Genomic DNA, 13,936 nt, shown 5'->3' on the forward strand with positions numbered 1-13,936 from the left:
ACAATCACATACTTAGAGCAGCGCAACAAGCAGTTAGAGGATGAACACACTCTTGATGAGTTGCGGAGGATCCGAGAAGACCGGAACTTGGCTCGCAAGAGACCCGGTGATTTGACACCTATTGAGCAAGGGTCTATGCTCATTCGGGTGAACACTCATTTAGAGAGGTTGCTAGCCAAGGCAAACATGGACAAAGATATGCTCCACCACATGAAGAATCATTATTGGGCCCGCATGCATGTGTGCAAAGCGAAAATGAAGGTACTCAAAGCACGCTTGGCCAAGGCACTAAAACGGAGGAAAAGGCTCGATCCACTTCAGATTTTGGCTGAAGCCACCTTGAAGGAGCATGGTGCTCAATGACACACCCTCAGCTCAAAATTCAGAAAATTTGGAGCAATTTTGGTCAATTTTGAATTTTTTTTGCTAAAAACATGTTTTTACCCTCAACGCGTAGCGCGCCGCGCGCTACCCTTAAGTTGGGGAGGTCCATTTCACAAAAACTCAGCATTTTTGGATTTTTCATGACAAAATACACTTGCTCAGCCACTTCCAAGACATTTCATTGAGGTTTGGGTCCTCAAAAGGTCAAAAAACAAGCAAAAAATGACCTTCTGCCACTTTTTGGAGACACAGGAAGCAGTCTTGGGAGATTGCATTTTTGGAGGGGCAAATGGCCACCAAATTGCGAAATTCCACTTGGGATGGAGAGTAGACATCCAGACCTTTCCAACAAGCCCACTTGTGCCTCATTTGGATCCCACGAAGTTCCCCAAAAGTGGGCTCAAAGGCGCGCTATGCGTTGAGAAATGGCGCGCTACGCATCAGGATATTTTCTTAATTTTTCACCTTCAGCTCAGGAAAACGCAGCATTTGACCAGTTTTGACTTTTTGGTGGGATTTTTCATCCTCCTTGATGTAATTGATGTAATTTCATGTTGACATGACACTTATTTACCTATTCTAGAAGATTCATTCATAAAATAGCAAAAAATTAATGAATGAATTGGTTTCCTAACTTATATAGGCAAGTTGTTTTGATTGCCTAGATTGTAGTGCTCAATTTAGAATTGGTTGAAACAGCTCCTAGGATGATGAGCTCGACCCCTAGAGGCAAGGAAATGTGTTAGCTTGCCTATATTATGTACTTTCTTAGTCATTTTCATGGTTGGACTCTTGAGGGATAAGCTTAGATTGTATTACTCTTTGTATCTCTGCAATTTTGGCAAAGGAAAGACCAGGGTTTTGCAGCACTATTTGGGATTCCTGTGGTGTGTTTCTCTCATGTACTTGTAAGTTTGTTATGTGTATCATTTTCCTACTCTTCTCTTCTGCAAATTAAGTAAATGAAGTGTTAAGGTAGAATTCATGGTTTCTATGCTCTGCCTTTAAGTTTGATTAATATCTATGTTTTCATCTGTTTAAGGAGAACTCTCGATGGTTTCTTGCTCTCCTTAGCTCCTCACCGGTCATATCTATCCATTCACTTATTTCAAAGGCATCAAGACAATCTCCTACCTTGCCCCAAAAAGACCTCTGCAAAAACTGTGTCTCATCCCCACACCCAAAATTGTCGTGCTCAGCTTTCCAACAAAACGCAAAAAATTTAAAATCAAACTTTCCCTATCAGTTTACTAGCCTAAAATCAGTGTTCTTTATTGGTCATCTCAGCCCTTTGAAGACCTTTTGCCGAGATAGACCCGGAAAGAGCCCTCTCCTGTCCCCGTAGGGCTAGCTACGAGGCTAAGTGGTTTGATGTTGCCTTGGATTTTGTCTTTTTCAGCCTGAGGCCAAATTCAAGTGCTAACACTACCAACCAATCGAGTAAATCATCAACCAATCATAGCATGGGATTTTGCAGTCAAGCTTTGTTAATAACTCATCTCTATTATTTCATATCATCATCACCACCATGCTATTTGTAGGAAGAGACACAATCCATGAATATGAAATACATATTAATCTCTTGCATGAAAACACCATGATAGGCAGCATCAACTATCATACATCATATAGGAACCTACAATACAACAACATTGACAAAAACATGAACATCCTCATCATCATTATGCAAGACATTGTAGTCATCAATATGTCAAAAAATGTGTAATGTTTTTGGGCATCACTAAGCAGTCTTGGACCATAATGTCATCATATAATCTTCATTCATCCATCAGAGACAACAAAAACCTTCAACATCATTAATGACCATAAGATATACTTCATTAAGTCTATCAAGTAGAATTATCACACCAAAAACAAATTCACCAAAATTCAACTCAAGTAATCATCCATAAGATCCCTATTTACAATTTATCCATTATTAATAACCCATGACATAGTGAAAACAATATGTATATATCGATGAGAGATTCTAACAATAGTGAGTAAATCATCAACCAATCGTAGCATGGGATTTTGCAGTCAAGCTCTGTTAGTAACTCATCTTCTATATCTCATATCATCAAGATCACCATGCTATTTGTAGGAAGATCCACAATCCACGAATATCAAATACATATTAATCTCTTGTAGGATAATACCACGATAGTCAGCAACAACTATCATACAACATATAGGAACATGCAATGCGACAACTTTGACAACAACATAAACATCTTCATCATCATTAAGTAAGACAATGTAGTCATCAATACTTGACCAAATGTGTAATGTTTCCAAGCATCACTAAGCAATGGTAGCAACAACATATCAATACGCATTCTCATGACTTCATGTAACACGCCTTTTCCACATATAGGAAGAGATAGAATTAAGAGATATAAATATCAATATCTTGGACCATAATGTCATCATATTATCTTCATGCATCCATTAGAGACAAGGAAAACCTTCAATATCAATAATGACTATAACATATACTTGAATTAGAAGACTGTACACCTCTTTGAATGGCCATGACTGTACTAATGAGTTTAGAGGTTCATTGGTTGACCTTCCCTACTAAAACCAATTACTGAAAGGAATTCACTCAAAAACATAAATGAACATTACATATAATGAATCTATTAAGAGAATATTCACAAGAAACTATAAGTGAAACAACAATGTAAAATATTCACAGTTATACACAAAATTACAATGCAGTGTACTTAGCTTATAATGAGAGTCCTCCACCCTTGCTTGGTACAGTTGAAACTATCAGAGACAGTAGATCAGAAATCACATCCCATAGCAAGAAAAACAATAAAATAGAAGACAAGTTCTTCAAATTATATTCAGAAGTAACAAAGTATCAACAATCATAATACATGTTCATAGTTGTTGAATAGTTCTGCTTAAATAAGCAAGACGTATAAAAAAATCAACTAAAACAACTGTAACAACCTATAAGAGTCTTAATCCATCTAATCATGTCAAAATTCTCCTTTTTGTTGTACAAAATATTGTAGGATCCTACTAAACCACAAGAATACCCCTTTATTTAGAGATTTGTGGGTGACTGGTCAAGCTTGACCACCGTTCACTGGCCCTGTTTTGACTCATTTGGATTGTGCCAATAGAAGTTTGTCCATCCTTTCTTCGCATACTTTTCAAATATATCTTCATTTTCCACTCAGGTGTCCTACACCGATGACTTCAATGGAGCCGTTACGAGAAATTTTCTTATCGGAAAAACTATTTTTAAATACTTAATTTTTACTAAGAATTCTAAAATTTAAAAGGCATTACTATTTTACTTTAATGTGCAATAAGAGGGAAAAATATGGCAAATATGACCATGGTATTGTGTTAAGGGATGATAGATAAATGTATTATGCATGGTGAAAAATTGTCAAAACTGATGGCCAACATCTCCCCTTTGCTGAGTCTCAAGCATGTCTTCATACATGCCTCTGTCTCTTTGATATTCTGCCTCCGTAAGCTGACTTTCCTGCAGTTATTAGTGGATATGCCCCTTGATGTTGAAGCTTCTTGAAAAAGGATATCAATGCCTTCCTATCATTTTTTCTCTTCCTTGTAGATGACATTCTTCACTTTTTGTTTCTTATATTTATACTGCCAAAGTTTCTTCTTTCTTATCCACCTGTATGTTTGTTTTGAAATCAGGATATTCTGTGTTTCTAGCTTCTTCATTCTCTTCTTCAATATTTTGTTTTGTTTCACGACTTTGTTGTTTTTCTCTTTATATATCTTGTTTTCCTTTTTAAGATGTCTTTCCATAATTTCATTGACTTGAGGACGAGTGGTTAAGTCTTCTACCTTCTTGACATATTATTCATTATGATCCTCTTTGGAAACTTTTTTGATTTCTTTTGCATATGAATTGGATGATGATCCTTCAATCCATGTGTTTTCATAGCAAAATAATTTTTTAGCTTTCTAAGCTTCTCGTAAGCCTCGTTTTTTAGTTTTTCAATGACTTCATGAGGTGATTGTTGACGTGTACTAAGAGGCATTTCTTCTAGGATCTCCACTTCAATATCTTGGCCTTTTTCACATGGTTCTCCTATTGTTTTCCTTCTTTGCTTCTTTGGAATAGATATGAATGATCTCTCATTCTTAGTGATTATGTCTTCTTGTTTCTTCCTTGATCTTGTTCTTAGATACAATGGTGATTGCATAAGATTTTTTTAAAGATGCAATCGTCCAAGTGTTTCCTCGTTTTCGGTTGATTGTTTTTCCCTTCGGACGTCTACAAAGTGATTTTTTTCCAAAAAATTCTCTCATGTTTCTCTTCTATTTTTCAATTGAAACTTAATCAACATTTTATTAACTTTTGGTGATAGTAGCTAGCTTCTTTGTTTTCTGTTTTTCCTTTTAATCATTCAGTGATATTCATCAAACTGTTGGAAAATAAATAGGGAAGATTTATTTTACAGTCACCTTTAATGTGTTGGAATTTGATGTGATATAGGTGTAAAATACTATACCACCTATCATAGATAAAGTATTTTTGGGTAATAAGAGCCAATTCTACCCAAGGTTCTCTTATCCAGTCCTTATGATTTTTTTAATTTTATCAAATGTTCCCTTCCTCTATTTTTCTAAGAAGTAATTCCACTCATTATTTTTAAAATGTATCTTTTTTATTCTGAAACAAATTCTTGAATTAGAAGACTAATTGAAACCTTGGTGCATAAGAGTATAATCTTTCATAATGCTTTCACCCTTAATGTGTTGGAATTTGATGTGATATAGGTGTACAATATTATACCACCTATCATAGATAAAGTATTTTTGAGTAATAAGAGCCAATTTTGCCCAAGGTTCTCTTATCCAGTCCTTATGATTTTTTTAAATTTATCAAATGTTCCCTTCCTCTATTTTTCTAAGAAGTAATTCCACTCTTTATTTTTAAAATGTATCTTTTTTATTTTGAAACAAATTATTGAATTAGAAGACTAATTGAAACCTTGGTGCATAAGAGTATAATATTTCATAATACTTTCACCCTTGTATACACCCTTATTTTCCAACATAAACCCTTTATTTGCCTTCATAAACCTTTTATTTCATTTCTTACTCGCAAAATGAGTCTCTCCCTACAAAGGGCTACATCAAAATATGGGTCCGTATTACATAGATTTGTTATGGTTATAAGAGACAATAGTAAGTTTCTTTTTCTGCAAAAAGACACATCAAAACATGGGTTAGTATCACAAGATTTGTTTGGTAAAACTATAAAAGAGAGATGGTCTGAGAATAAAAATGAAAACATGCTCTGTTGTGTCTTCAAAATGACTTTGAAATGGTCATTCTCAATACAAAAATAAATCATCAAAGGAAACATATGGAAGATGTAAACTGATGATTATTTTGTACTTGTGCAATAAAAAACTTACAAAGATAGAAGTCAAAAGAAAAGTACAGGGATCATTTCAAAAAGACTTGAAGATGGTCATTATAATCATAAAAAGATAGGAGGAATATGATCTATCATAAGACTCATCTGATTACCAACAAATGATAAAAAGAAGACCCATTCTTTGGCAACATTATCATTATCCCAAGGCTCATTGATTATGAACAAATTACAAGAACAAGCTTCATTCCACATCACTTACACGCAACAAAAGGTAATCAACGAATAATACGAGAAAAAAAAGTAAAAAAAAGTCAGTATTAAAAGGATTTAAAGAGTGATAAAAACGAAGGGTCATATTTTTCAAATCAAAACAAAAGTTGCAGCTACAACAAATTCAAAATACAGGGGGAAAGTGTGAAACATAGACGCCCAACAATCCACGAATTTGAAGGCTCAAGCATCGGGAAAGGTATGAAAGGCTCGAAAAGTAGAAGTGCAGATTCAAAGTTGGCTAGAAGAAAAGATAAGGAACAAAAGCTCCAGAATCTCTGTTGATTTTATAAGCCATTTGAAAGATGGAAGCGATTAAAATGTCGATGTGAAATTCTAGGGTAGCGAAGTTTGCAAGGAAATCTCGACAAATTGAAGCAATAATATTAGAAAAGACTCCCTAAATTTTGCAACCTATGAGAAATCGAGTTGAGCCAGGATTAAATCACGGGTTTGTTGGTTGAAATAATTGGCAGTTTCATTAAAAACGCTGAGTTTCATTTTAGTTTGCATGAGTTGTCTAGTTGTCATTTGCTAGAGAAGAGTTAAATAGATGCGATTGTGTGTTAAAAACTAGAAGTCCTGTTGAGTCCACAAATGCCAGAGGAGATTCAATATCACTAGAAGGCTGTTTGGGTTAAGAAACGCAGAGAATTTTTGAGCACATAAGAAAAACTCTTAGAAGGTTGATGTTGTCCAGAAGAAGCCATATCAAAATGCAATTTTTTTATGGGCAGGCAGAATATCAGAACGTAAATTTTTTTGTTCTTGTGGGTAGGCAGAGTATCAAAGAGCAGAATTTTGGTATAACCTTTCTTAAGTTCTTTTTTTTTAAAGAAAAGAATCAGTGATTTGTTTTGGGTAAGTGAAATATTTATGTTTTTCTAGTTTATCAACACAGAAAACATTTTTATCTCTCATATTTACACGACCGAAAGAAAATACTCTATCATTTCAACATAGATTTCAAGAAAATTTATTTCTTTTAATATATTTTTTATTCTCTATGAGGTTATTGACTGTTGAGGGATATTTCAATTGGTTTAGAGACCAAAACAAGAAGAAACAAAGCCCTTCAGATTTCAAAATAGAACAAAGAATTGAGCCCATAAGATTTCAAATCGAAAATTGGAATAAGGAGACTATAGAGAAACTCTATCAAGCATGCTTATTAGATCTTCTTAGGAAATTTAATGGGTATAACGCAAAAGTGACAGAGATGTTTGTGTCTAACTATGATAGTGAGAAAACCATGGTAGGAGTCATTTTTGTTCTAGTCACATCAGAGTACTTTTCTCAAGCTACAAATCTATCAATGACGGGAAAAATATCATAAAGGGAAACATTTTAAGGAGAAGAGATGGAACTACTTTTTAGAAAAGTAAAGGAGAGAAACATTTGACAAAAACAAAAGGATTTCAAGAGAATGGTTGAGAGAACCATGGTCAGAAATAGTTCTTATTATTCAAAAATATTTCACTTGTGATGGGAGGTATAACATAGTACATCTATATCATATCAAATTCATCTAGAATATAAAAAGTCACTGTAAATTAAACATCCTTTATTTCTTTTCTAGATATTTGAAAATGGTTGAAGGAGTGAAAAGAAAAACTGGAAGAAAATAAACTGGCTACTTCCATCAAGGATTAATAAAAATACTTATTGAATATTAGTTGAGAAAAAGGGGAGAGACATGGGAAACATTTTTAGATAAGAATCACTTGTATAATTTAAGAAGGAACATGAACCAGTTGAAAATGAAGAAACTTTTGAACAAATGCACACTTCTAGATGATATTATGCAATCTTTTTTATATCCAAGAAATATATCAAAGAAAAGACAAGAAGGAAGAAGCATTGAAAATAAAAGATCATTCACATCTTTTCCAAGGATAGAGGAATCCCCTATGGAAGATAAAATTATTGTTGTAGAAATTCTGGAAGAGATACCTCTTAACATACCTCAACAACCACACCAAGTACTTATTGAGAGGTTAGAAAGAGAAGCACAAGAAAAACTTAGGGAGTTGAAAAAGATTCTTGGATTAAGGGATCAATATCCTACTCAACACATGAAAAGAAGATAAAAGGGATTTCTGAAGAGGTTCAAGGTCAACCATTGGAAAGTCACAAAGAAGAAAATGTCGTCGAGTTACAATTTTTTTCATAATGTGTTTTTCTATTTAATGGGTGTTTTTTGTGACAAAATGTTACAAGATTGTTGAAGGTGTATTATTGAGCAAGATGCTTATGTTTAGCCTTCATTTTAAAATCAGGACATGAGCATCATGTTGAACTGAAGGATGATAGAGGCAAGAAGTGACAGTGGACAAGATGCCAAAAAGTTTGCAGCCATGGAAGACCATTATTTTGTGTTGACGCCAAGAAGCAAAAAAGATGGCGAATGCATTCTTCTAGATGTGGAATTTGGAACCGTGGAGGTAAAAGAATGGTCATTTGTTGTGTTGCTGTTATTGATATTGAAACTCATTATTGTAGTTTACTCTTATGGGCTTAACTTGGAAAAGTGGTTTTCATGAAGAAGCTTGCATCAAATGCATGTGTTGCAAAGAAGAACATTATTCTCAGTGGAAAGGCTATCAATCAATTTTCAAAGCACCAAGGGATCACTTTGGTACGACATGGTGTATAATGAGTAAACAAGAAACCAACAAGTGTTAGATTGGATCAACAACAAAAGAAGAACAGTGGTTGAGGAACATAGCCATTTGCAATCCAAGGCATGTAAGTGTACCCAAGTGGTTGTCATGGAGATTTCTTCAGGTAGAATTAGTTGATAGAACTTGGGAAGGAGAAGAGTATTCATCTTTAATCAGATAACCAACTTTTGTGGGTCCAAAAGCCTGTCAGTGGGAAAGAGTGATTAGAATCTGGATTAAGGGTCATAATTAGCTCAAAAATCAAAATTTTCAGATTGGATCGAAACGTAAACGACAACGTCTGTCTCATTAAGAAAATTGCAACACAATTTGTTTTACTAAAAACCGAGTCCATATGAAAGAGAAAAGGCTTGCTGTTCGTTTTCTTAAATAGCTAAAAAAATTGCAGAGCATGACAGAATGATGACATGGTAGTACAATCAACACAAGGAGAATATTCTTTATTTTTTTCCCAATGAGACTGTGAAAAGTACAACTTATGAATTCGCTAGTATGGTTGTGTGAAGGTGAAATTTCCCATTGTCCTCCAAGGTGGAATTATTGGTTCATGATGAATATTATGTGGAAATTATTTTTCTAGAAATATTAATATATATATTTATTATATTATTTTATATGATTTTAATATCATATATATATATATATATATATATATATATATATATATATATATATATATATATTAACATTATAAATTCCAAATCCACATATAGATATACAGTGGCACATTTTTAAATTTCATTTGGTATAGTCAAAGTCAAAAGGCATTGAAATATTAAGTGGCGCAAAGTTTTATTTGGTGGACAAAATATATGAAGGGACGGGTGGAGGACGGGTCGAACCTATGATCTCCCCCTCTAAACTCCGTTACATAATCATAGGACCGAGAACCGATTTTGTTAAACGGTGTCCATGACATTATATTTAAACCTACAGTGGAGTTGACGGTGGAGCGGATGGAGCCAACCCCACGGTCTAGCTCCACCATCATACTACCAGAACATGTAAACCAGGGCCAACGTTAAACGGACAAGCACCGTTAGAGCGCTGCTAATCCCAATTTAAATTAATTAATTTGTTTTTACGTTGGCGGAAGTTTTGGAGGCGCACCAATTTCGGTGGAATTGCCAACTTTCGCGGTGCCAATTGGAGTCATTTTCAGTTTTAATGGGATTTCGTAGGAAAACGTTGATTGAAGCATACTTTGAATAATTTTTGACAAATTTTTGAAAATGAATAGTCAATTTTGAATGATTTATACTTTATGAAGATAGTGGAATATGTTTAAGAGGAAATAGAAGACTTGTACAAGTTATTTTCCCACAGGGAAGTTCAGGGAAGCACAAGGCCACCACGAAAGGACTTCATGCCAAGATCAGCGAGAGGTAGTTTCCAGGGATTTAGTAATGATTTTTGGGTTTTTTGTCCTTTGAACCCAATGGTACAGTCCGAAAAGACATTGGAGTTTAGAGGAAGCTTGTAATTAGACATATGACCAATAATTACAAAGAGGGCTTAGCCATTGAAGAAGGTCCTAGGAGATGTAGCACAGTACTCGAGGGTAAACTTCTTGATCAGATTTGTCTTATGATTTTGCTGTGTATATTTATCTGCATTTCATTTGTTTTCTATAATATTTAAGCAGCTAATTAACTTATAGTTTTCTCATACATAACACATAAAAGACATATAACTTGACTCATAAACCTCTTGCATAATTGGGTAAATAAGACAATTTGAAACATATTTTTAACTGATGAGGGCAAGAAATTTTGAAATCTTGGGCAAAGTTGTGAATACTATGCAATCTCCCTCATCAATTAAAAATAAGTTTAGGATCGTCTCATTTACCCAGTTATGCAAGAGGTTTATGTGTCAAGTTATATGTCGTTTATGTGTCATGTGTGAGAAAATTATAAGTTAATTAGTTGATTAAATATCATGACTTCCTTTCCATTTTATATTTTGATTTATTTACGCTACTGTTATCAAAGCAAATCACATATATTCAGATAATTAATTTATCATATATTTTATTAAATTTTCATCTTTAATAAAGAGTATACATATCATCAATACACAAGAGACATATCAACATCGATGAACACCAGGATATTAGATGGAAACCAAATGTGGGAGAAAAGCATTATTGTTTTCGTCTTTGTGTTCTTTCTTATAACATAAAGAAATATTTTACTTGCGCAGACTCTTACCAACACGCAAGAACCCACCTACAGAAGACTACAACTTTCTCTCGTTCTCCAACACCCATTAGAAGGAAGTTGCAACCCCTTGATCTCGTTTACCGACTTCTACCAGAAGGGAGCTCCTTATTCCCTAAACAGATATACCAGCTACCACTGGAAGGAAATTTCGACTCTTTCACTGATGGCTCCAACCCTCAGCACATCTGTGGACCGTATTTCATAATGTTTCACACTGGATCCACCTGACTTAAAAAATCAAACTTGTAGGCCTCCTTTTATCATATTTTCAGAATGGACCTACTTTCACCATTAAGCTCAATACCAAATAATAATCTTGAAACCAATCATTCAATCAAATGAATTAACAAATGAATCGGTGAATCTCAATCAAGCAATTATTGCAACAAGATCAATCCAAACCATAAAAAATCATATCAATTCACAACCACTCATAAATATACTAAGCCAAACATTATTATCCATCGCAGAAACCAACTGTTGTCGTTGCAATCCTTGATCAAACATATATTAAAATGTATACACTAATTCCTTGAATAACACCAGTGTATGTATGCACTTCTTTTGTGACATACCTATGTACAAATCTCAAATTATTGAATATTACGTCATGAATCACTGCAACACTAAATCACTCACTGAATCATACACTGAATTCATTAATGATCACTTAACCAAACAAAAGCCACCACATAGTAGCATAATCACTAATCAACATTCCATTCCATAACCATTTCAACTCAACCAATACCGTAAAACATAGATTATCATGATAGAGACATCGACATACAACAGCAAACAAAACAAATATCATCAAATATCATCAAAATTCCATACTACAAAACCCTAGCATGTGTACGTGAATTTCACAAAACACATCAACGTATGTATGCACTTCCTATACACAACACCCATGTACAAATATGCACATATTGAAAACACTTTACATAATATATACATGACTACCCATAAGCAAATCTGCGTATGCACATGAGTAACCTGAGTAATACTAGTGTACACATTTGAAATCACTAAATTAAGCCTTTATTGCACAACACAACATATGTCATACCCAAATCTCGGCATATAAACTGTTATAGCCATACATAATTATAACATCATTATAGATCCATCAAACCATAAACAGATCAAGAAATATGTATTCATTTTAAGGTATATTAGATATGATCCATCTCCATGCTTCATTGATGCATCCCTATTTCATATCAGATAAAAGATTAATAACCCATAACTTGCATGCTTAACAGTTTGATCTCCATTTGCTTATATAGCTTTAGCCTTAGCCAATACTTTAGGCCAATCCCTTGGTAATGTCGTTACTATTCTTTGATGGGATCAAATAACCATTATTGCGCTCATTACTATGTGAAAATACCATGTTAAAGAGCCCTGGTAGTCATGTTACAATGGTGCGGATTATGTATGTGACATTGTTTTACAGTAGCTGTGTACGTAGGCGACTGTTCCGAATAGAATAGAATCCATATATACTTTCCCAAATATCACCTTTATTAATCATCTGTCTTTGAACTGATATTCTTTTGTCTATATCACTTGTGACATATGTATCAATCTTCATCATCCTCCTATTACCATAATTTTAACATATTTATCAAGTAGGTTTCCATCAAAGACAACACATTAGCCATAATGCCAATAATTACTATCTTGATGAATAAACGAGTAAAAAGTTTATATTGAAGAGAAAACTTGCTGGAAAATTTTTTCACATGATAGAGCACAATAGGGGTTGGGTGGAGAAATTAACGTTGGTTTTATTATGTAATTAAATTTTGATATTGATAGTTTTGGTCAGCTTAAAAAATATGAATATCTCACTATGCAATTTTCATGATAAAATTACTCATAAATAATTAATATTTAAATGAGAGTACAATTTGAAAAAGTGCCTAGAATAATTTATTAGAGGGAAAAGTTAAAGCATGGAGCATTAAGAATATTTATCACAGTGAAGCAGATTCAAAGCATAGAGATCAAGCCTTGAGAGCTTTTGAATTAGGATACTGGTCTACCAAATGAAAAAAAATTCAAATCAAGGTTTTATGATCTATTTTTGCCATTCTTTTTATTGACAGTAAGTAGGTATATGGTTGAATAGGCGAACAGGTGAATATTTATTCCTTTTGGAAGCCTTGTGGGATAAATTATCGAAACCAACTAGTATTATTCTTCCTTTTAGATTTAGGATAAACAAATTAACTGTGATTTAATCTTCAACGAATTTGTTGCAATTCCTTTGATGCCGAGACCTAGATTTTTTAATCGCCTTGCAATCTGCAGTCGACCTTGTTTTAGTTTCTGTGCTCAAAGAGTCTCGCTCGTTTCTATAGTTGCAAACTATGGGCGAGGAGAGTAGCATTTGGAATGGAAAAGATACATTTTGGAGTTGAAATTCCTATTCCATCAATACATACATCAATTTTTTCGCCTGAGATTTTTTGGATTTTATTTATATGTTAGAGCTGAAGAGACTTACGCCAATGACTATGATTCTACAAAGATTTGCATCTGGTCCATAGAGGTGGACACAAGTGTCCTGAGTCCATCTTGATATAGTATTTACAAAGGTGGTATTAAGCGTTGTAACTTTTATATTGGATAATTTGGTTGATGGAAAATAATTAAAACTAGCACACTCGGATGTGATATAATTAGAGTGGTATCATTTTATGGATTTAGAAAGAGAAGATAAGGTAGTTAAAGTTGTCAAATTTAATGAATACAAGAATATGCCACATTTTTTTTTATATTTATTATTCAATAATTTTTTTGATATTTGCTATTTTGATAATTGGTATTGGTAATTTTCTAATTGGATTTAGTGAATGTCAAAAGTAAACACGAATTTAGAATTTATAATTGCATTAGTAAATGTCAACAAGTAGACAAAAATTTAGAAATACAAAATATTTAATGTCTCTAATTCATCACTCCTAAAAATACGC

This window comes from Pinus tabuliformis, chromosome 2_2 (assembly GCF_031772625.1).
Source record: "Pinus tabuliformis cultivar Carrire ecotype Pingquan chromosome 2_2, CPIR1, whole genome shotgun sequence".
Taxonomy (NCBI): domain Eukaryota; kingdom Viridiplantae; phylum Streptophyta; class Pinopsida; order Pinales; family Pinaceae; genus Pinus; species Pinus tabuliformis.